This window comes from Trachypithecus francoisi, unplaced genomic scaffold, assembly GCF_009764315.1.
Source record: "Trachypithecus francoisi isolate TF-2019V2 unplaced genomic scaffold, Tfra_2.0 Lachesis_group17, whole genome shotgun sequence".
NCBI classification, from domain to species: domain Eukaryota; kingdom Metazoa; phylum Chordata; class Mammalia; order Primates; family Cercopithecidae; genus Trachypithecus; species Trachypithecus francoisi.
This window is the reverse complement of record NW_022681462.1, coordinates 86,553,947-86,577,524: the sequence shown is the minus strand read 5'-3', so window position 1 is coordinate 86,577,524 and position 23,578 is coordinate 86,553,947. Positions and strand designations below refer to the sequence as shown.

The window sequence follows — 23,578 nt, the reverse complement described above, 5'->3', positions numbered from 1 at the left end:
CCAGTGTTCCTGGCCATGTCTTCTGCTCCAGTGACATGATGGCACTTGGCAGAGAGAGGCAGACCAGGAGAGCCTCTCCGTGCCTGGCCCCACAGAGTGGCCCTATCTGCCCATCATCGGGCCTGAGCAGGCTTCTCTTGGCTTTCCTTTAATGAGATGCTAATGGGATGCATCATTAACGCAGAAGCTTTTTAAACCCTGAGCTCTTGTAAATTTTCAAAGGTCACAGTTTTATGGCAGCTGACAGCACCCTGCTTCTTTCAGCAACTGAAGAACACTAAAGACCCAGGGCCTGTATGGCTGAAGCTCTCTGCGAGGCAGTGCAGAGCGGGAGGCACCTGCTGACCATGGGGGCTGGGGGCCTCCACATTGCAGCAGTCTCAGAGGACACGTGGGTTCACTCCACCAGCTTGGGGGGAACCAGCCATGCAGGGTCCACAGAGCTGCTCTGAGGGACCTGCTTCATTTAGGGAAAGGTGTGTAGGGCCGTAGGTGGTGTGCAATGAAAGATGCCTAGTAGAGGGCAAGGGGCTGACACTCACCCGGGGAGGCAGGAGCAGTGGATGCCCATGGAGTACCCTTTGCTCACCAGGCTGTGGACCCAGGAGTCTGTGACACACAGCCCCGAGATGCTTTTGCTAACTTGTCCGTCTTTAGGAAAATCTAGGAAACCCCTTTTCCTACTTTGCACAAAGGTACCGCATAGACTAGCAGTGTCCCGCGTGGCCAGGGAGGTTTGAGGTTTGAGAGATGGCAGGGACTCCCCTGGGGTCCTCCCAGGCCTCGCTTGTTCTCACCTCTACTCTCTGTGCACCCAGTGACCACAGTACCTAGCGCACTACCCCCACGGCCTTGTTTCTGCCCCATCTTTGCAGGCAAAGCTCCATAACTCCAAGAGGGCAGGGTCTCTGAGCTATAGCGTTGGTCAGTGGAAGAAGCATGCATCACTGTTGGCTCGATGAATGAATGAATGCACGGGGTGGATTCCAGGGAGAGTGAATGACACAAGTCACAGAGCAGAGCAGTGAAACAGCACGGTTCCCTCACTGGGGGGCTGAGGTTTCCACATCATGGGGGCCGTGTGTGCTGGGGCCTTTAACACCGTTGCCCTGGATGCTGCTGGAGCCCTGGATGGCCCAATCCACTGACCAGCAGAACCCATCAGCCCCTCCGGATGCCTTGATGCGATCAAGGCATGGACACTGAGGGGTGACTACTGCCTCTGTGGAGCTGGGGGGACCTGGGGGAGTCTCCTGGAGAAAACAGAACACAGCACCCTCCACTATTTGCCCAAGGATGTCAGAAGAGGGTGAATCAATGAAGCCTCGAGAAGAAGCTTCCAGAGGAGATGGGCTGGGGCTGGGCCACAAAAGCCAGGCAGGATTCAATCTGGCAGGCGGATGGGGGCCCAAGTCACCACCAAAGGACCCCACAGCAACCAGTGCATTTTCAGCCTAGATACATCTGGCAGAGACAGGCTTCAGAGTCCACTCCTGGGGTACACATGGGCCTTTTCTGGAGGGATGATGATGCCAGCACCCACAGCTCTCTCCTGCCAAGGAAACTGTCTCCCAGACTGGAACCTGCAGGCCATGATGCCCTGTACCATGTGGTGCAGACAGGGCTGGCAGGGTGGCCTTCTGCTGAGCATCACTGAGCACCCTCTCTGGGCCAGAGGCACCACCAGGTACCAGGGATCTGTACTGGGCAAGGTCCTGCCCTGGAGGAATTTACAACCAGTATAATGGGACACCTGCACCAGGGAGCCGTGGGGGTGACACAGGCTTGGACAGAGACCCCAAGGAACAGACCCATGATGTTGTCTCACTCCCACCCCTGTTAACAGAGAGACTGGTGCTATCCTTAAGAAAAGGTACAGTAAAATCATGACAAAATGCAAAGGGGAGACCAGACCAGGGGACATGGGGAGAGGGATGAACACTGCACACATGCAGGCCACGGGGCTCCTGGAACTGCTACAGTGGAGCCTTCAGCATAGCATGGAGCTTCCACTTAGCCAAATTAACACACACACACACACAGTCCTGTGACTCTTTTGACATAGTATATCAGATGCGACCCTATAACAGTCCTGGGTCTATCTTTTTAAGAGGCTTGAAGCTTCTGCCTTGGTATCTTAGACCCTCCAGACCATCAGCAAATCAGCTGAACATCACCAAGGGTTACTAGTCAACATCACGGGCTCAGCAGAACTGTTCAGCCAAGCTCTCTGAATTCCTGTGCACAAATTTGGGAGATATTATAAAATGTGTCACTTACAGCCACTAAAAAAGAAACAGGTAAAAAAAAAAAAAAAAAAGGGATACACAGGCTACTGTGTATCTTACTATTTTGTATATATTGCAAAATAGTAAAGAGCAAAGTCATTTGTGCCTTATTCTTGACATATAAATGCACAGTGTTACATGCATCTCTTTGTGTTCTGTAGAGGATTGGGGGCAGTATAAATATAGTGGGACTCTAATTACATAAATGCCAAAACTAAAGTTAGTGCAGCATTTCCCTAACACAGCCCAGCTGGGTGGTGGGTGTGAAGTGGTCTTGGATGAAAACTTGAGGAGCCCCAGGGAGGACAATGCCAGGGGGTAGCCTGGAGTTCCCTGTACCCTGAGCTTCATCTGGAGCCTTGTTTCCATCTCTAGACTCCCCACAACACCCAGCTCATTTGGGGAAGACAAGCTTTGGTGTGCCCATCCCACCCACCTGGCTCTGGGTTCTGATGGCTCCTTCTGGCAAGGGATGCTCACATGCGCTGGCCCTCCCTGCAACTCTGGCATGGTTCTGATTGCCACATGCTTTTGGAACTCCCTACATCAGAAAACTTGCTCTACCAGCTTCCCTTACAGCTAGGGCATGGCATGTGACCTGTAACTCAAACCCACTTAGGTGAGACTGCAGTCTGGAAAGCTGGGTAATGTGAGGAGGCCAGCACTGCTCAGAATCCACGCTCTGCAGAGGCTGGTGGCAGAGGAATAGGGATTTGGGAGCACATGGTGGGGGGAGGCTCTGGTGTCCTCAGCCCAGCACTGGGGGTGAATGCTGTCATTTCCTTTTTCTTCTCACTCTGCAGGGTTATTCCCAGGGCTCTTCTGAGAACAGCAAGAGCAAATTCGCACAGTGCTCCTAGCAGAAGTGCATTTGTTGCAGGCACCTCTGACCACCAGGCCCTGGCTTGCCCTGGGGGGAATCATATCACACCTGATATGAGCTCCAGGAGGGGGCATCACTGGGCAGGCCATTCCCTGCAAAGAGTGGATATTTCACTTTCTTTCAGCTTCCCTCCCTCTGCAGGGCACTTGAGGTCTTCATGGTGCCAGGTCCACCTGTGGGGAATGATGGCATCCAGCTTTTGGCAAACATGTTCAGACCAGGGTGTTGGGGACTGAGCATGTGGGCCTCTCAGGGGCTCCTGCACTGCAAAGGTGAAGCCCCAGGAATGCAGTTCTTACTTGAAAGGAATTATGTTCCAATGGTAGAAACTCAGGCTTGGGGAGGAGATATCTTGGTGTCTGGGATCTTTCAGACGACAGCTCATAGGTTTATAGCTGGGCTGTTAGGCTTTCTAGTGTTGGCAGGTTATCACCGAGAACACTGATTCCAAGATTACTTAGGGAGGGCTGCCGACCACCACCAATGGGTGATGGTGCACAAAATCTCCAATGTGAGTGCACAAAAGCAGCATCTGGAAGAGTCGTTAGAGGGACAGAAGTTTCTGGACCCTACCCTGGAGGTTCTGATTCAGTTGGTGTGGGGTGAGGGACCCCAAAATGTGCCCCTTTAATAAACCTACAGGGGATGCTCGGCAGGTAGTCCATGGACTCGCTCTGGGGATCAATGAAAGTCTTCGCGTTTAAGTTCTTGGGCCTGTGTGTGGGGACCGCGGGGTTGATGCTGCTCATCAGGTCCTGACTGGGAGAGTTCTGGGTCTTGCTTATGTGACTCATGGGAACCAGCTCCTTGGCGAGGCCACTTCTGAGGACTTCTGTTCTGAGCCTAGGTTTCAGGGGGTCAGAAGGACATGTTGAGAGCCACCAAAGCTGGAAATCTGTGGCCTCTGGGAAGCGCAAATGACATATAAGATTCTCTCAGTTCTCATTTCCTGATTGCTACTGAACTACAAATGAGAAGATAATCGCAGTTAAATCCCTACGTGGGGCCAGGGGAGGGTCTCCCGAGCCCCACCTGCCCTCATTAATGAGGCTGCCCTCTCGGGCCCCCTGGCCCCAGGTCTGTGTCCTCGGCCTCCCCTTCAGAGCCCTGCCATAATGCACTCCGGTGCCTGATGAAATTTCTAATAATACTAACCAATGATGTGTTAATTGAGACACTTCTGGCTCGCATGCTGGAAACTGCATGATGGTTTAAAGGACCAGTGCTTACCTTTCTCTATCAATTTGCTGCTAAATTACTGCTTTCGGAGCAACTTACAGAAAAGTAATTCTTTATTTAAATTTTAATTTCAATCTTGTCATTTAAAATATATATTCAGATTCCAATCATATTACAGAATATGATGATGTCTTTGGAGGCTAAATGGTCCTGCTGAGAGCCTAGGTGGGGACAGAGGACCTGATGGGGCAGGTGATAGGAGGGGCTGAGTAGCAAGTGAGAGACAGAGGACAGGCTTGGTGAGGGCAGCCATGTGCTGGGCTGGGAGCTACAACTGCAGACCCCGTCTGGGCCCCAGGCCTGGCCCTGTCATTGCCCTGTGATCCTGGGCTTGGTGTCCAGCCCCGAGGGTCATCTGTAAATACTTTAAGTGGAAACCACCGGTCACTTCCTATGCCCTTTCTCACTGGATCACCGTGAAGACCCAAGCCATAAACGGATGCCAGGTACAGATGAACTGGTCCTCCCTGGCCAGCCACTGTCCTAACAGCCTCCTCCATGCCAGGTGCCGGCATGCACTGATTTCCTTCCATGAGGAATTCTGCGTTCTTACCTTCATTTCACAGATGAGAGTAATAAGGCCCAGAGAAGCTCAAAAGTACTCAGGGCAGCCAGGTGCAGTGGCTCATGCCTGTAATCTCAGTACTTTGGGAGGCTGAGGCAGGTGGATCACTGGAGCTCAGGAGTTCGAGACCAGCCTGGCCAACATGGTGAAACCCCATCTTTACTAAAAATACAAAAAAATCCGCTGGGCGTGGCGGTGTGCACCTGTAGTCCTAGCTACTTGGGAGACTGAGGCAGGAGAATCACTTGAACCTGGGAGGTGGAGGTTGCAGTGAGCCAAGATAGCACCATTGCCCTCCAGTCTGGGTGACAAAGCGAAACTCCATTTCAAAAACAAAACAAAACCAAACAAAAAACTCAAGGCATGGCAAGCCTGGGACTCTAACCCATGTCTACTATTTTATCACAAGACCTTCAGAGGTGCTCTGGGATGGCTGGAATGTTCCCAGGCTACCTCTTTCCCAGCCTCCCCGGCTGTGGCCGGTAGCCCCATAAACGGACTCAGCCATATTAAGGCTGCGCCCACGCCATCCTGTCAGGATAATACTAAAGCCCACCCTAGGTACCTGCAAGCACACGGGCCATGGCCTCTCCTTCCCACGCTGTGTCAGCCCGATGGGGCCTCCTGCTCCGACTCTGCCAGCATACTGGGGCTATCTGTTATCTCCCTGGGTTGCACTCCTGGTGCCGCCCACCTCTGTACTTCAGTGAAACCACCCCCTTTAAATGAACAATTACCTCCTGATGCCAAATATGGGAGCATTTCACGTCCTCTTTCTCTGTTCCCTAACAATGGCTTCCTCCTTCTTCCTTCTGGAAACTCCCTGCCCCTCCGTTTTCAGCAACAATGCTTTTCCTGGTTCTTGACCTAAACCTCTTCCCAGCGCCTCCTCCCGGTGCTGTTCGCCGGTGTCTCCTCTCCTCGGATCTCAAGCATGGACGTGCTCCAGGCTCGTGCCAGGCCTCTCTCTCCCTCTCTCAGAATTGTTGGGGCCCTGTCTTCTTTCTTAATGATGTTTCTGATGTGAAACACCTGTGTGGTAGCCCATGCCTTTGATAGAACCCAGCTTTCTATAGTAACCTGGAAGTATGTTTGCTTTTCCCTTTTCCAACATCAAAGTCTACACCTTGGAGACACTTTTGCTGAAAGTGCAGCACAGGTGGCCTCCCTTGCACACATAAAGCAACCACAGATGGGGCTGGTTTTTGCACTGTGCTCTGGAATGTGCCCTGTCCGGGCCCCCAGCCCCTTCCTCCAAGCCCCCCTCCCAGTGGATGGGCCTTGTGGACAAAGGAAATGATAAATCTGGCAGAACCTTACAACTCAAAGCTTTCAACTTTCCTCTAACAACTTTCAACCGAAAACTTCTTAGTCCCATTTCCAAGTAACTTTTCATCCATTACAAAACCCACAAAATTTTCAAAGGGGCTTTGAAATGAGATCACCTAGAAAAAAAAAAAGCCCATCACAAACGGAAGTCTTTGAAAAGAAAGAGGCCCTTTCCTGTGCTTCAGCTCCCCTCTGATACCAGTTTCCCTTTCATTCTGCGGAAAGGTGCAGGGCAGGCCTGGCCCTCAGCAGATGCCTGTGATGTGCGGGAGCCAGTGGCCCAGACGGACAGACAGGGACGCGGAGGAGCGCGAGGGGCACCTCTCACAGAGCAGGGCCGGGGCTTTCATCCCCGTTCAATCAGGCCGCACCGCTCCCCCAACAGCCGCGTTCCTTGTAGCGGCCCGGCCTGCTCAGAGGCCCCGCCGCCCTGCCTGTTTCTGGTCACCGTGGCATTGGTGACAAGGCAGCGCCCTCCTGAGCACGGCGACCCTCTCCATTTGTGTCGCCAGAGTGGGCGGGGAGGTGGGCACGGCAGGGGCAGCCCCTGCTCTGGCCTTTGATAGGACATTTTCCAACTGCCGGCCCTGCGGGCAGTGACTCCGGGCCCACCCCCGCCCTCCCCAGGGTCAGCTGCAGACTCGCAGACGCACATCACACAACGCCCATTTCCGGGAGCCTTTGTTATTTTCAGATTTGAAATCCGTGGTGAAGCTGGTGAGGAAAAGTCCGCTGTACAGGGCTATGGGCCGGTGTGGGGCCACAGGTGGACTCCCTTACTGAACCATTTGTGGATGGGGCCTGGCCCTCAGAGACTACAGTCTGAACACCCAACATTATTATTACTATTTTTGATACAGGGTCTCGATCGGTCATCCAGGCTGGAGTGTGGTGGTGCCATCACAGCTTAGTGCAGCCTCGAACTCCTGGGCTCAAGCAATCCTCCTACCTTGGCCTCCCAAAGCACTGGGATTACAGGTGTGAGCCACCATGCCTGGCCTCAACATTAATTGTGAGCCCAGCTACTTGGGCCTGCATGGAGATGACTCCCAATGACCCCAGGGGAAGAAGCAGGCTGTTTACAATGGCTTGGCTAGGGGCTGCCCTGGCCCCTCTGCCCCCTCCCAGGGCCTTCCCAGTGCCTCCCCAGAGGGCATTCTAGGATTAACTAAGCCCTCCTGTGTGCAGGACCTCCCAGAGCCAGAAAAAACCCCAAGACCAAGTCCCCATTGTCTGCGACTCCCTTTGTGACCTTCCTCAGTAGTCACTTAACACACTCATTAAGACTCCTGGGCTCGGGCTGGGTGCGGTGGCTTATGTCTGTAATTCCAGCCCTTTGGGAGGCCTATGCGGGTGGATCACGAGGTCAGGAGTTCGAGACCAGCCTGGCCAAAATGGCGAAACCTCATCGCTACTAAAAATACAAAAATTAGCCAGGCACAGTGGCAGGTGCCTGTAATCCCAGCTACTCGGGAGGCTGAGGCAGGAGAATTGCTGCCCCGCTCCCTGGGAGGCAGAGGTTGCGGTGAGCTGAGATGGTGCCATTGTACTCCAGCCTGGGCGGCAAGAGCGAGACTCCATCTCAAAAAAAAAAAAAACACTCCTGGCCTCCTCCTTTCTAGTTGGGGGCAGAGCATTCCTCATTTTTTTTAATTGCAAACAAAGGCTCACTGGGAAAAGGGAACAGCTCCACATTCTAAAACTTCTGCTGTGTGACTCGCGGCACTGACTCCCAGAGCACGGAGTCGACGGAGAGCTCGACTCTTGACACCAAACAACAGTCCTGACACGACATCCTCAGCGACCTCATTAGAGGCCTAACAAGAGAGGGAACGTGGCAGAGTCACACCGAGGGGCAGCGAGACAAAGAGACAAACAGGGCAGCACACACGGCCTCGGAGGCGGCTCCTCAGATGCAAAGCGCACTGAAGGACATACAGCAGTTTTATTGTGGGGACTTCAAGACTCACCCAAGCAAGTCAGCACCTGAGTGCAGGTCTCAGGACGGTAGCCTAGATTCTGACATGGTATAGGGGTCGGAGCTGGGCAGAAATGACCGCTCTGTGGTGGGAATGTTCCAGAAGACGCAGCGAGGGCCTCGGTGTGCCTTCCTCCAGCTCCTGGGTGCTGGCTGCTTTGTGCCTGCTTAGGCTGTCTGTAATGAGAGCCACGTGTGGCCAGGCAGGGTCCTGAGGGAGAGGCGTTCTCTTTGGCCCCATCTTGGTTCAGAATTGAGGTGGTTAAAGCGATGTTTAAAAAGAACCTGGTATTTAGCAGCAGCCCAGCTCTTCAGCCTTCAGGAAACACTCGGGGGCAGCCAGATGCCATCTACATTCACTAGAGGCCCACAGCAAGAGGCATGGCGGAGAGATCTTAAGCAGTGGTGGAAGAGGCAGGGGACACAGAAACAGCCCTCTTGGGGCAGACAGACAGATACTTCCCTTTGCTGGGAGCGGTGCTGGGGAGGAGCGGGGCGGGGATGGGCATTGCACACAGGGGCTGTGGATAACCAGGGCAGCATGAGGCTCTGGTCTCCTCTGCAAGAGGCTGGGTAGCCACAGTGCCAACTCCTGAGGAGGCTGGGCCTGGCCCACCCTTGGAGATGGGATCCCAGACAAATGCCCTCCACTGATGTCCCCTCCTCAGCAGGAACCCGGACTGCCTAGGCCAAGGTTTCCTCCCTTCATGTCCAAGGGAGGGCTTCTGTCTGCATGTGCACTGTGGTCCAGCTACCACAGCTCCACTCCCTCAGCGCTGGGGCCCATCGCCTGCAGAGGCGTCATCTATCCATCCAGTCCCCCTCCCACCCCACACTTACTGAGAGGCAATCCTATTCTGCAGACACAGCTATCAATAGTCTCTGGCCTAGGGGAGTGCACAGGCTAGTAAGAGAGTCAGGATCGTAATTACAACAGCTGATATCTATGGAAACTTTAGATGGTCCAGCTGACAGCCCTTTGAGGTCTGGGAGTTCTCTGAGGCCAAGATCTAAGTGCCCAGCTCTGCTCCTCACTGCATTAGTCAGCTCAGGCTGCCAAAACATCACTGGATGACTTAAACCAGGGGTCCCCAACCTCTGGGCCACAGACCAGTACCACCCTGTGGCCTCTTAGGAACTAGGCCACACAGCAGGAGGCGAGTGATGGGCAAGTGAGTGAAGCTTCATCTGTATTTGCAACTGTTCCTCATTGCTGGCATTACTGCCTGAGCTGTGCCTCCTGTCAGATCAGGTGCAGCATGAGAGTCCCATAGGAGCAGGAACCCTGTTGTGAACTGTGCATGCGAGGGATCCAGGCTGTGTACTCCTTATGAGAATCTAATGCCTGATGATCAGAGGTGGAACCGTTTCATCCAGAAACTGCCCCCCGCCCTCCTACCCCCGTGCATGGAAAAATTGTCTTCCACGAAACCGGTCCCTGGTGCCAAAAAGGTTGGGGACCACAGGCTTAAACAACAGAAATGCATTCCTCACAGTCAAGGAGGCTGGGACGTCTGAGATCAGGGTGCTAGCATGGGCAGGTTCTGGGGAGGGCTCTCTTCCTGGCTTGCAGACTGCTGCCTTCTTGCCGTGTCCTCACTGGGCAGTGAGCTCTGGTGTCTCTTGTTCATCTTACAAGAGTACTAATCCCATCAGGAGGGCCCCACCCTCACAATCTCATCAAAACCTAATGATCTCCAAATGCTGAGGCCCCATCTCCAAATGCCATCACAATGGTAATTAGGGCTTCAACCTGTGAATTTTGCTGGGGGCACAATTCAGTCCATAAGATCCACGGCAGCCTGCACAAAGTAGGTGTTCAGAAACGCTGGCCAAATCGAGTGGAGATCAATCCGCCTGTTGTTTCTCTGGCTCCACCTTGCCCACTAGACCCCAGGGAGTGTTGAATGGAGACAGACACCCACAGACCTGGCGAGCATGCCAGTTGGTCCTCCTACCAGCCTGAGCTCTAATTTTCTGATGGTTTGCTTTTTTCCTCTCACGACATAATCTCCATGATCTCTAGTCTTTCCCGAATGCTGTTGAAAGGCTTGTTGTATTTATCTCCGGAGAATCCACCGTGCCCCTGTGCAATTTTCCATTGTCATGGTTCATTTTAATTTCCTCTAAGGCTGTTGGCCACTCTCGTGTTCAGAAATAGCTTGTTCCACTTAATAAAAGCATTTAAATATGCAGACACGAGAAGTTTCCTTAGCTTGCTCCTAAACATCACAGTAAGTGGAGTGAGTTATACCCCGTGTCCTGCTATAAGGCTGAGGGCAGACCATGTGGCTTCCCAGGAAGGAGAAACTCTGGATCAAAGGCTCAAGGGCAGGATCAGGATCCGAGAACTTTCGGTGAAAACTCAACCAGCCTGGATGACCATAGCTCATATTTCTCAATTGACAGCACCCTGGTTCTCCTGAACTTGCCTCCCTTCTTCATAATGATCAGAGCTGTGGCCAGCAGCCAGCAGGTCTGGATTTGAGACCTGGCCCACTCCTAACTGGCCTTGTGACCTTGCACAAGTCATTCCACCTCTCTGAGCCCCTGCTTCTCTCCTTCATCTATAAAGCAGGCAGGACAATCCCTCCTTTGAAAGGCTGATTTCAACAAGCAGTGGGAATCTTCTACTTCCAGGACCTAGCAAAGTACCTGGGACAAGGCAGGGGCTCAGCAAATGGCAGCTATTATTACTTTTAGGGGACCCAAGAATGCAGGAATATTAAGTAGCCTTTTATAAGAAGGATGCTGTGCCAGAGGCACAGTCTTTCTCCATCAGTTTTCTTTGGGTCGCTGCAGCCAGAGACTCCCCCACAGGCTGTGGATTATCAAGAAACAAAAGCAAAGGACTGGAAAGCAGGCTAGATGCTGATTCAAAACCACATCTATGGGAAGTGTAGCGGTTGGCTGTGAGACCAAAGCATCACGACCTCTGGTGGCGGGTGGTCTGAATTGCAGGTCAAGAAACAGCTGAGCCAGGCTCATAGCTACAGATAGCGAGGGGCAATGCCACAGGGCATCTTTCTTTGGCTAAATAATGACAATGAAGAAGCAAGAGTCCAGGTAATTGGTGGATACCAGCATGGGATTGGGAAGGGGGGTGGCAGAGATGTAAAATCCCTGAGAAGAAGGCAGTTGAAACCCTGTTTTAATGGCTCAGGAAGCCAGTTCCTATCTGGTACCTGGTCCTTCTAGGACCCTGAAACCTCCTGTACCACAGAGGAACCCTAAGCGTGTATCTGGGGCTGGGTGGGGCAGGCAGGGGAGTGCAGGTCAAATATTTTGGGTCATAACTGCCCCAGAGATGAACAGTCCAGGTAGTAATTGCTAGACTTCCAGCCATGCGCAGCTCATGTGAAATACCAACGGCCCCTTGTGAGACGCCTGGGGATCACCTCCAGGGGCCATTCTCCCTGGAGACACATCTATAAATACCTCCAAGTAAGCCCAGCCAACCCACTCATCTTCATCTGGAGTTAGCACTGGCATCAAAATTCTCTTCTATTGGTTATTCATGGGGAGTTAGTTCATGGATTCACTTGAGGTCACATTTAAGTCAGCTGCAGAAATGGGGGACCCTCCAAACCCAGACCTTGGTCACAGCTAGCTGGCAGCTCTCTCCTTCTGCGTCTGCCTCCTTCTGAATACAAGACTCCAACCACTCACACAGTCCATGCTGTACAACCCCACTCCCGGGATGACATTCACATTCACATATGCACATGCTATCACACAGGTGCACAAGTGTGCACACGTCCACTCAGCTACTTACATAACTGAGCCCACACACATGCATTCCACACAAACCCACACAGCCCCAGCCTTCTTGGGCTGCGGGGGGACTCCGGCCCCCACAGGGCAGGAGTAGCTGGCAGACACTCCCGCTGCTGGCCCCACAGAATCTTTTCTTTTCCGATGGCTCCAGAACACAGAGTCCCCCATGGCCACTTTGAGCTTTCCTCCCAGATACTTTTTCCTAAATCCGCTTCCAATCTGACTCATTTCAGTTTTAAAACAAGAAAACATCAACAAACATGATGGAGGGAAACAGATGGTAACAATTACAGGAGGGAGAAAACAGAGCTCGCTCCCTCTACAAGGGGCAGGCAAACATATTGTTCCCCAGACAGCGGACTGTCCTCCTGCCACTAATGTGTAAACCTGGGTGCAAGCCTCCCAGGGCTCATCGCCACTGCAGGGGATAGGCCAGCACTGTAGGGTCCATGAGGGATGCTGGGCACCACCAGGCGGGTCCACTGGAACCTGGGATCTGCCGGGTCCCCAGGGTGGGGAAAGACATTCCAGCACATCCCAGGCCACCTCACATGAGACATGCCCCATCCAAGACCCGAGATCAGGGTGGGACAGCTTCTTCTGCACGCTGGGTCCACCTGTAACCAGCTCTCATCACCTCTTCATGTCACTGTGCAGAAGTCTGTCTCACCCAGGACTGTGAGCTCCTGAGGGCAGGACAAGGTTTCTCACTCAGGGTGGTGGGTAGGAGTAGGACTCTGGAGCCTGGCTGCCTGGTTCAAATCCAAGTTCTACCACTTTTTTTTTTTTTTGAGATGGAGTCTCGCTCTATCACCCAGGCTGGAGTGCAGTGGCGCGATCTCAGCTCACTGCAAGCTCCGCCTCCTGGGTTCACGTCATTCTCCTGCCTCAGTCTCCCCAGCAGCTAGGACTACAGGCGCCCGCCACCACGCCTGGCTGATTTTTTTGTATTTTTAGTAGAGACAGAGTTTCACCATGTTAACCAGGATGGTCTCGATCTCCTGACCTCGTGATCCACCCTCCTTGGCTTCCCAAAGTGCTGGGATTATAGGCGTGAGCTACCGCGCCCGGCCTCTGCCACTTTCAAGTAAGGAAAGCCAAGCAAGCTCACAGACCACTCCATGCCCTCCTTTTCTCACCTCGAAAACAGATAATTCAAGTATCTACACCATAGAATTATGAATTAATATGAGCAAAGGACTTAGAACAATGCCCAGAACATGCGGGTGCTATATGTGGAAGCTCCCAGTGTTATTACCCATGCAGATGTCCGGCGTCTGGTTGAATGCTCAGCAGGCGTCCTAAAGGCCCCCGAGTGCAGGGATGAGGAGCAGGCCTTAGGCTGGGCCATGAAGGAAAGACTGAGCATTCCAGGCAGGGGAAGCCCCACACTGACTTCAGGGCTGGGAGGAGTCACCCCTGTTGTTGGGAGAGTCCAGGAGAGATGGTCAGGGTCCAGGGTCCTGAGTGGGAGTTTTCCATGTTCCTTCCCTCTTGGGAACCACCGTTTGCATTTGTCCATCCTTTGTGATTAGGTAGGACAAAGGCTCTGCTCTCCAGCAGCTCAGATGGGTGGAGTCAGGTAAGAAAACAGGTGCAACCCAGAGAAATCACATGCTGTGATGTGAGTGGGGTAGTGGTGGCCTATCCTGGCCTTGTGAGTCCAGGAAAGCTGCCTGGAGGAGGGGGCTGAGTCCTGACTTCAGGACAAGGGGTGTGGGCATAAACAGAGAGCATGATGCGTTGTGCTGGGCACAGGGAGTGTGATGCCTTTGGGGGTCAGAACAACAGGGCATCAAGAGTGAGGGGTTTGAGTCCATGTTCCTTCATTACTTGAGTGCCACAGGCAAGGATTTAATGTCTCTGAGCCTCAGTTTCCTCATCCACACAATGAGAATCACAGTTCCCTGTGTCCCAGGCCTGATGAGGGGGTGTTGGAAGGATGTGCATCGCAGGGGCCCAGCTGGCTCCCAGCATGTCCCAAGGGGATCAATGCAGGGGCCACTGTGCACCTGCCTTTTGGACCAGACTTTCTCTCTCATGTGTCCTGTTCTTACATACATTTACACACAAGCTGTCGTGCCAGTGGCCACAGTGTCCCCACCTTTATGCTCCCAGGGATATGCGGTAGCTTCCCCTATTTGGACTCCTGGATACAGCAAGCTGCATTTAACCACCACAGGGAGGAGGGTATGCCGGACCCCCCTTGGTGCCTACTTGATGCCAATGTGCACAGCAGCTTGTCTGGGCACTCCCAAAGTGGAAAGGGGCAGCTTTCTGCTGTATTTCATTTTGGCAGTGCCTTTTCTCCATCTTGAAATATACTGATGCCCTCACTTATTCTCCTGGGGGCTCAGCATCTCCATTCTCTCCAGTCTACATTTCCTGTCTGGTGGGTCTGTCCCGTTAGCACCAGGGCTTGAGCATGCTCCTCCCCTCCTCTCCTCTTCCTCCTCCTTCTCTCCTCCTCCCCGCTTCTCCCATCCTCCTCATCTCCTCCCCATCTCCCCTCCTATTCATCTCCTCCTCCCCCTCCCCTCCTCCTCCTCCTTCTCATCTCTTCCCCCCCTCCCCATCTCCCCTCCTCATCTCCCCATTTCCTCCCCATTCTCCTCAACTCCTCCTCCTCCAGCTCCCCTCCTCATCTCCTCCTTTTCCTCCTCCTCAGCTCTTCCTCTTCCTCTGTGTCTTCTCCTCCCTTACCTCTCCTCACCCTCCTCTCTTCCTTTTTCCTTCCTAGGTGCTCCTAACTGCAGTTACTGCTGCTTCAGCCCCTGCCAAGGCCATTGCCAAATGTGCTCAGGAGGGCAGGGACTTGGGAGGCCTGAGCTAACCTGGACAAGAGGCTTCTTCCTGCTGGGTCCCATGTGAGAATCAGCAGATGGAAGTCGGTAGCAGGTCTTAGCCCGGCTGGGCTTCCCCAGTCTCTTCCCTGGGAGGTCTGGCTCAGGCAGGCTGCGGGTGGGACCCGGGCTCTGCTGTAGAGTTCCTCAGTTGCTGCTGCTGCTGCTGCTGCTGGGTGAGAACTGGGCCCCACAGACTGGATGCTTTCCAAGACCAGCCCCCTTCACAGGCAAATGCTTCCCTGCCAGGGGACCAGGGCTTGGAGCACTGCAGTTCCCCAGCCAAAGGTGTTCCTGCAGTGGAAGTGTGTGCCTCAAGCTGCCAGCCTGAGCAACAAGAAAGACCTTCCCCCTGGCTCCCTGAACACTGGTTTCATGACGGGAGTCCGGTTTCCCATGCAGGGTCATCCCTGTGGGTAGAAGGCACTGGTCAGAGTGGCAGCAGCACTCTGGACAGCAGGATGCTGAGTTCCCATTGCAGTGACACACGCTGGCCTATTTATACACCTGGCTCTGCGGGCTTGGCCTTTTCTCTTTCAATGATGTTTATCTGGGTTCTGTAACGTTCTTCTCCTGCCTCCCTCTCCCACCTCTGGACAGGGACCCTGTTTCTGTGTCTGGTCTTGTTGCCTAATTGCCACATCACTGTCATCTTTCCAGATGCTCACAAGCCTACTTGACGCCTCCGCTTGGACATCCTGCCTGCACCTGCAGCTCACAGTCTTTGTGTCTGGGACGTCCTGCCTGCACCTGCACCTCACACTCTGTGTGTCCGGGACGTCCTGCCTGCACCTGCACCTCACACTCTGTGTGTCCGGGACGTCCTGCCTGCGCCTGCACCTCACACTCTGTGTGTCCAGGACATCCTGCCTGCACCTGCACCTCACACTCTGTGTGTCCAGGACGTCCTGCCTGCACCTCACACTCTGTGCATCCAGGACGTCCTGCCTGCACCTGCACCTCACACTCTGTGTGTCCAGGACATCCTGCCTGCACCTGCACCTCACACTCTGTGTGTCCGGGACATCCTGCCTGCACCTGCACCTCACACTCTGTGTGTCTGGGACGTCCTGCCTGCACCTCACACTCTGTGCATCCGGGACGTCCTGCCTGCACCTGCACCTCACACTCTGTGCGTCCGGGATGTCCTGCCTGCACCTCACACTCTGTGCATCCGGGACGTCCTGCCTGCACCTGCACCTCACACTCTGTGCATCCGGGACGTCCTGCCTGCACCTCACACTCTGTGCGTCCGGGACGTCCTGCCTGCACCTGCACCTCACACTCTGTGCGTCCAGGATGTCCTGCCTGCACCTCACACTCTGTGCATCCGGGACATCCTGCCTGCACCTGCACCTCACACTCTGTGCATCCGGGACGTCCTGCCTGCACCTCACACTCTGTGCATCCAGGACATCCTGCCTGCACCTGCACCTCACACTCTGTGCATCCGGGACGTCCTGCCTGCACCTCACACTCTGTGCATCTGGGACGTCCTGCCTGCACCTGCACCTCACACTCTGTGTGTCCAGGGCATCCTGCCTGCACCTGCACCTCACGCTCTGTGTGTCCGTGACATCCTGCCTGCACCTGCACCTCACACTCTGTGTGTCCGGGACATCCTGCCTGCACCTCACACTCTGTGCGTCCGGGATGTCCTGCCTGCACCTGCACCTCACACTCTGTGTCCGGGACGTCCTGCCTGCACCTGCACCTCACACTCTGTGTGTCCAGGGCATCCTGCCTGCACCTGCACCTCACGCTCTGTGTGTCCGTGACATCCTGCCTGCACCTGCACCTCACACTCTGTGTGTCCGGGACATCCTGCCTGCACCTCACACTCTGTGCGTCCGGGATGTCCTGCCTGCACCTGCACCTCACACTCTGTGTCCGGGACGTCCTGCCTGCACCTGCACCTCACACTCTGTGTGTCCGGGACGTCCTGCCTGCACCTGCACCTCACACTCTGTGTGTCCGGGACATCCTGCCTGCACCTGCACCTCACACTGTGTGTGTCCAGGACGTCCTGCCTGCACCTGCACCTCACACTCTGTGTGTCCGGGACGTCCTGCCTGCACCTGCACCTCACACTCTGTGTGTCCGGGACATCCTGCCTGCACCTCACACTCTGTGCGTCCAGGACGTCCTGCCTGCACCTGCACCTCACACTCTGTGCGTCCGGGACGTCCTGCCTGCCCCTGCACCTGCACTTCACACTCTGTGTGTCCGGGACGTCCTGCCTGCACCTCACACTCTGTGTGTCCGGGACGTCCTGCCTGCACCTGCACCTCACACTCTGTGTGTCCGGGACTTCCTGCCTGCACCTGCACCTCACACTCTGTGCGTCCGGGACATCCTGCCTGCACCTGCACCTCACACTGTGTGTGTCCAGGACGTCCTGCCTGCACCTGCACCTCACACTCTGTGCATCCGGGACGTCCTGCCTGCACCTCACACTCTGTGCATCCAGGACATCCTGCCTGCACCTGCACCTCACACTCTGTGCATCAGGGACGTCCTGCCTGCACCTCACACTCTGTGCATCTGGGACGTCCTGCCTGCACCTCACACTCTGTGTCCGGGACATCCTGCCTGCACCTGCACCTCACACTCTGTGTGTCCAGGGCATCCTGCCTGCACCTGCACCTCACGCTCTGTGTGTCCGTGACATCCTGCCTGCACCTGCACCTCACACTCTGTGCATCCAGGACATCCTGCCTGCACCTGCACTCACACTCTGTGTGTCCGGGACATCCTGCCTGCACCTGCACCTCACACTCTGTGCGTCCGGGATGTCCTGCCTGCACCTGCACCTCACACTCTGTGTCCGGGACGTCTGCCTGCACCTGCACTCACACTCTGTGTGTCCAGGGCATCCTGCCTGCACCTGCACCTCACGCTCTGTGTGTCCGGGACTCCTGCCTGCACCTGCACCTCACACTCTGTGTGTCGGGACGTCCTGCCTGCCCCTGCACCTGCACTCACACTCTGTGTGTCCGGGACGTCCTGCCTGCACTGCACCTCACACTCTGTGCATCAGGGACGTCCTGCCTGCACCTGCACCTCACACTCTGTGTCCGGGACGTCCTACCTGCACCTCACACTCTGTGTCCGGGACGTCCTACCTGCACCTCACACTCTGTGCATCAGGGACGTCCTGCCTGCACCTCACACTCTGTGTCTGGGACGTCCTGCCTGCACTGCACCTCACACTCTGTGCATCCGGACATCCTGCCTGCACCTGCACCTCACACTGTGTGTGTCCAGGACGTCCTGCCTGCACTGCACCTCACACTCTGTGTGTCTGGGACGTCCTGCCTGCCTGCACCTGCACCTCACACTCTGTGTGTCTGGGACGTCCTGCCTGCACCTGCACCTCACACTCTGTGTGTCCGGGACATCCTGCCTGCACCTCACACTCTGTGCGTCCAGGACGTCCTGCCTGCACCTGCACCTCACACTCTGTGCGTCCGGGACGTCCTGCCTGCCCCTGCACCTGCACTTCACACTCTGTGTGTCCGGGACGTCCTGCCTGCACCTCACACTCTGTGTGTCCGGGACGTCCTGCCTGCACCTGCACCTCACACTCTGTGTGTCCGGGACGTCCTGCCTGCACCTGCACCTCACACTCTGTGCGTCCGGGACGTCCTGCCTGCACCTGCACCTTACACTGTGTGTGTCCAGGACGTCCTGCCTGCACCTGCACCTCACACTCTGTGTGTCTGGGACGTCCTGCCTGCACCTGCACCTCACACTCTGTGTGTCCGGGACATCCTGCCTGCACCTCACACTCTGTGCGTCCAGGACGTCCTGCCTGCACCTGCACCTCACACTCTGTGCGTCCGGGACGTCCTGCCTGCCCCTGCACCTGCACTTCACACTCTGTGTGTCCGGACGTCCTGCCTGCACCTCACACTCTGTGTGTCCGGGACGTCCTGCCTGCACCTGCACCTCACACTCTGTGTGTCCGGGACGTCCTGCCTGCACCTGCACCTCACACTCTGTGCGTCCGGGACATCCTGCCTGCACCTGCACCTCACACTGTGTGTGTCCAGGACGTCCTGCCTGCACCTGCACCTCACACTCTGTGTGTCTGGGACGTCCTGCCTGCACCTGCACCTCACACTGTGTGTGTCCGGGACATCCTGCCTGCACCTCACACTCTGTGCGTCCAGGACGTCCTGCCTGCACCTGCACCTCACACTCTGTGCGTCCGGGACGTCCTGCCTGCCCCTGCACCTGCACTTCACACTCTGTGTGTCCGGGACGTCCTACCTGCACCTCACACTCTGTGTGTCCGGGACGTCCTGCCTGCACCTGCACCTCACACTCTGTGTGTCCGGGACGTCCTGCCTGCACCTCACACTCTGTGCGTCTGGGACTGGCTTCTGCTCTCTCCCTCCCCACCCTGGTTCAGCTCCCTTCACTGTATGATCTGTCCCAGAACTGGCCTCACCACCCTGTTCCCAAGGCAGGAATTCAGGACTTGGCTTTAACTGTCCCCCCCGCCCCTCACCCCAGGAGCCTTGCTGATGCCCTCCTAAATATTTCCTCTAGCAGCCCTGGCCTCCCTGACCCTCACCTCTGCCTTCTCTTGACCTCCAAGAGGTGTCACCTGGGGGGTCTACCGGAAGCTGTCCTTGGTGTGGCAAGGCAGTTCTTTTCCTAAAATGTAAATATGACCATGTCACCCTCCTCCCTAACAGCTTCCAATCCCATAGTCAAAGGGATCAAGTGCCAACCCCCTTATGGGCTCCACTGGCCTCCTGGTGCCCCCTCTCACCAATCTTGGGCTGGCACTTCATGCTCTGCCAGCACCCTCATGTGGTCAGCTGCGTCCTGTCTCCACACATCAGCCTAAGCCTGGCCTCTGTGTGTTCACTGGGCCCCCTCACCAAGGCTCGCTCTGTCTTATCCTCAGGGACTCAGCTCAGTGGCCTCCCCTCGGAGAAGCCTCCCCCGACAGCTCCCTTCTCTGGCCTCCCTTCATCTGGGTCGGATGCATTTCCCCTGGTTCCCCAGCACACCCCATGGGGATCCCTGGGGCCTGTATGAGCTACTGGACTCAAAGTCCTATTTGCTTATCCCCATACTTTACACTATGAATTCCTTGGAGGACAAACCATGCCTTATTTCCAGGATAAGGCCTGGTACATAGTAGGTGTTCAGTAAAAGTTGGGAGTGTGAACTAGGCACTAACAGGCTAGGATGAGGCAGTCTGGACTTAACACCCTTGCTAGCTTTATCAGCACCCCAGACATGCTTCCATCAACATCCTTGTTAGCTTTACCAGTGCCCCAGACGTGCTTCCATCTCTCTTTTCCTGATGCAATTCCAGGGCAAAGGAACTTTTGAGTCCTTTGTAATCAAGCTGTCAATAGGAGAGTCCTGACACCAGGCACTGATTTTTCACCAAAGGGGAGGAGGCTTCCCCTCTGTGTTCTGCACCCCAGCAGTCAATTCAGATTTTTAGGCTGCAGTCTCTCCCGTTATCATGGGCACGGCCTGCTTCAGCTGTCCTGGGCCTAATTTCCTCACATCAGTGTCAGTGCCCCCATCCCTGGGATGCTCAGATTTCAAGAGGAGTCACAGCTAAGGCCTCCATGAGTGGACCCATTTCCCTCACCCATTTCTTTTCGCTCTCCTGTCACTGCCAATCACTGTGAGGCACCAGACCCCTCTGAGAACACCCACCAGCCTCAAGATTTCCCCAACAGCCCAGGCTGGAACCAGACCCTTAACACTGCAGGAGAAGCCAGCTCTCGATCCAGCCCCGCAGAAGACCTCAGGTGTGACGTCTTTAGTTCAGAGCCTCGCCTGCTGCAGCAATAGTCACAAACCTGCTGCTTAAAACCATTTCATGTATGCTTTCCTTTACCTTCTAGCAGGGGGTGAGCAAGGAGTGGACACCATGTCTAGGGAGCAATGGCTGGAGGCTGTAACTGGAGCCTCCCACTTGCAACAGAGAGGCTGCCTTTCCCTGGGCTGAGGGGCCTGTGGCTGCCAGGCTTATATCTGGCTGCCTTGGAGGAGGGACCAGGGTGCTCCAAGCCTTGGTCTCCTGGAGGGGAAGGACCAGCATTTGCCTGTAAAGGGGGCTGTCTGGCAAAGCATCCTCATTTCCATTCACACAGTTCATGGCCTCTGATGTTCTCAGCAGAGAGGAGTGGTGGCTGCAGAGCTTTTCTCTGGCCTCCTTCCAAATACTTTGGGATTCAGTCACCCTTTCTTCTCCTAGAGGACACAGGTAGCCCGATCAAGCTATGGGTTCAGGAAAGATGTTAAGATTTCAACCCCTGCCTTAATGGATGCCTTCTGTATCAGCCAGGGTTCTCCAGAGAAACAGAACTAATAGGATAGAAATTATATATATAATATAGGATTTATGATAAGGAATCAGCTCCTGTAATCATGGAGGCCGAGAAGTCCCAAGATCTGCAGTGAGCAAGTTGGAGACCCAGGAGCGGGAACTGGTATCGTTTCAGTCCAAAAGCCTGCAGGCTGGAGACCCAAGAAGGGTGGATGCTTCAGTTCCAGTCCGAAGGCAGCAAAAGACCAATGGCCCAACTCAAAGGCGGTCAGGAGAAACCCCTCTTACTTACAGCAGGGTCAGCTTTTGTTCTATTCAGGCTGATGGACTGATTGGATGAGGCCCTCCCGCATTGAGGAGGGCGAGCTGCTTTACTCAGTCTACTGATTTGAATCTTAATCTCATCCAGAAACCCCCTCACGGACACACCCAGAATCATCTTTGGCCCAAATATCTGGGCACCTTATGGACTGGTCAAGTTGACAGGTAAAATCACTGTCCCACCATCTACTACAAAGACATCGGCTCTGGCTACAATTTTTATTTGAATCTGTCCTTTGGGTAGGGAGCGTCCAGGCAGGGGGAAAAAAAAAAGCCCAAACAGTAAGAATACTAAGCAGGGCTGGAGAATTCCTTCCATGATGACGGAACTTTTCCTCTGGCACTCCCTTCCCAATAAATAAATCCTGCCCACTCCCAGGAGATGCGGTGTCTGCCTCTTCTCCGCCCCCCAGCAAATAAAAGAAATAACACGCTTCCCAGTCGCAGCTGCTCCACACCTCAGCATATGCTCTGCCTCGCTTGCTTCCTCACTGTTAAAATGACAACGGGCGCTGTCTTCGGTGCTTCCAACACTCTCGGGTCCTTCTCGCGGCCCGGCCTTCCTACGCTGCTATGTTGTGCATTACCCACAACAGCAAAAATGTTCCACTGGTGGTTTCAAGATTCCTAAAAAAATAGATTCAAAACATCTTTAATACTCTCTGAAGAAGCAATACATCACAGGAAAAGCTGTAACCTTTCCTATTGCTGATACTATCCAGACTGCGGGCTGATGAGGACGGTAACTGCAGCCAATTCGTATTCTGCGTGGCTGCCGCTGGAGGTGCACAGGAGCTGGTCCACCCACCCTCCACACTCCCAACCAGGGAAGCTGCTGAATTTCTGAGTGTTTGCCTAATGCCCTTTTATATAACCTGAAAAGAGTCACAGTACTTGAAGGCAGTATTTTCCAAGAAACAGCCTTCCCTTATTAACGCAACATCCCTGAAAATAATACTGCTGTTTCTACAGCAGTGACAGGCCCTGCATGGAACGCATTTTTCCTTCCTTTTTTCCCCACCACAGAGCCACAGGCAAGAAGCTGTGGCAGCGGAGCCTTGTCAAAGCCAGCTGGACAGAGGAATGGCTACTTGCATTGTTAAGTAGGAGCGCTTCACAGTGACCATGGGCCAGCCAGGAACTGCCTTCCCCCAGGACAGGGGGACAGGTGTGGGTGGGTGTGAGGCACAGGGAGGCTTCTCTGCCTGGTGACCCCAAGAGGACCTGCAACAGGTGCCCTGACTGGCTGAAGGAGGAGGCTGCCGGGAAATCAGAGACTTGAATTTGCCAGGTTGTTTGAAGGTTAATGTTATGGGTAATCAAAGGGAGGAGACAAAAGACAGAAAAATGGAAACCCTTCAGAACAGTGAAAGGTTTCATTTACCTTTGGTAAATAAAAGTGTGTTCATATTTTCACAAGGATTTTTCTATTTCACCAGCTTACAACTCAAACCGGGCTGGGCAAACACGCTGCGATACGGCGGTCACGGCTGTAATCCAGAGAGAATGCTCAGAAATGGGAAACAGAAACGCAAGACAGGATGCCCCTTCGTGCTGGAAGTCAGACACTCCGTGTGTTCTTCTCGCTGCCCGCCGAGGTCTGAGCCGGGCCCTGCTGTGAACGACCCTGGGAACGGTGCCAGAGGCACACAGACTTGGTGCGAACAACAGAGATCCCTTTCAGGGGCCCTGTGTCTTTGGACAGGTCACTAGACTTCTCTGAACCCGTTTGCTCATTTCCAGAAAAGGATAAGATCTCTCTGACAGTTCAGGGGATGGGCAAGAATGATGGGTGCCAAGCCCACCACAGCAGGCCCTGGAAAGGAACTGGCCTCTCCAAAAAATGATGGTTTTTATTATTCTCATTATTCTGGAAAATGTCTTTGTGAATTGTTTGCTTGATTGAAACTTGTTTCTTTTTAATAAAATCTTGATTTTAAAAAGCCCGAAGGCACCTCTGTTTTCTTTATTCAGCAGAATAGGACGCGGGGTGAAGACAATATCCAGAGACTTGGTAAACGTTTTCTTCTTTAACTTACATTGCC

General features: G+C 54.4%; 1 protein-coding gene and 1 long non-coding RNA gene across 4 annotated transcripts in view; one reads left to right on the top strand and one right to left on the bottom strand.

Annotated features, from left to right (window-relative positions):
- KLHL29 (kelch like family member 29) overlaps window positions 1–23,578 on the bottom strand; it is a 325,792-nt gene that overhangs the window by 72,217 nt on the left and 229,997 nt on the right. The window lies entirely within an intron of this gene.
- On the top strand, window positions 22,405–23,483 carry LOC117062647. The gene is made up of 2 exons (XR_004428484.1): window positions 22,405–22,824; window positions 22,973–23,483. It is a non-coding gene; the product is annotated as an uncharacterized LOC117062647 (long non-coding RNA).